We start from the raw sequence: 1,004 nt of genomic DNA, 5'->3' as shown, positions 1-1,004 counted from the left end.
GCAAGTATGGAGAACAGCGATAGATGGACGGACACTGAAGTGCAGGCACTTGTAGCAAATATAGCACTGCCAGTTGTCGTTGGAGATTCTTAGTCCTCCTTTCCGTTCTTTCATTCGTTTTATGTATACGTCGACATTCCATGTCCATTATTGTGAAACCCGCGAGACACAACAAAAACACAGCTCCGATCACAGCGTCCTCCATCCTCCTGTTGTTAACGTTGTTCTTCTTTGTTTCCGTTGTTGAACGCCGCGCACAAATGACATCACTGTCGATCGGCTTACGTCACTTCCTAGCACACACTGTCGGTGCGAATGCAACCCTTTAAATGGTACTGGGAAATAGTTTGTGCAAAATCGTCCCAGTACTTTAGTACTGTACATTTTGTTCTGGAACTAAAGCGGTGCGAAAGGCCCTAATAAAGTAGCTAAATATACTAGTGTAAGTAATTCAAAGAGACCACTTCATCCTCCCATCCCTCGATAGTAGAAGTCAGAGGTATGATCACATTATTCCATTTGAGGTGTAACAGGTTGTGTTCCCACATGTCTTAGTTCCCAGGCACTCTAAGAAAAAGGAATTAGCGTACCACTACCATTGACTGTTTATGACCATTACCAGTGTTGGGAAGTAACTAGTTACATGTAACTAAATTACGTAATTTAATTACAAAATAAACGTAATCGTAATCAGTTACAGTTATTGAGAGAAAATGTGTAATTAAATTACAGTTACTTATGAAAAGATTAATAATTAAAAAGGGGGTTAAATCAGATTTTTTTTCACACACACACACACACACAGATTTAATTAATTTCTTTCATAAATTGCAGTGACTCCTCTAATATATTTCAGGAGTTTAGGACACACATTTATTTGATAACTGTTTTATATCCTATTTGGGTTTATGTAGCATATATATATATATATATATATACACAGTGGGTACGGAAAGTATTCAGACCCCCTTCAATTTTTCACTCTTTGTTATATTGCAGCCATT

Source organism: Sinocyclocheilus anshuiensis, unplaced genomic scaffold (assembly GCF_001515605.1).
Source record: "Sinocyclocheilus anshuiensis isolate Anshui unplaced genomic scaffold, SAMN03320099.WGS_v1.1 scaffold428, whole genome shotgun sequence".
In the NCBI taxonomy this organism is placed as follows: Eukaryota; Metazoa; Chordata; class Actinopteri; order Cypriniformes; family Cyprinidae; genus Sinocyclocheilus; species Sinocyclocheilus anshuiensis.
This window is presented reverse-complemented; position numbering follows the sequence as displayed.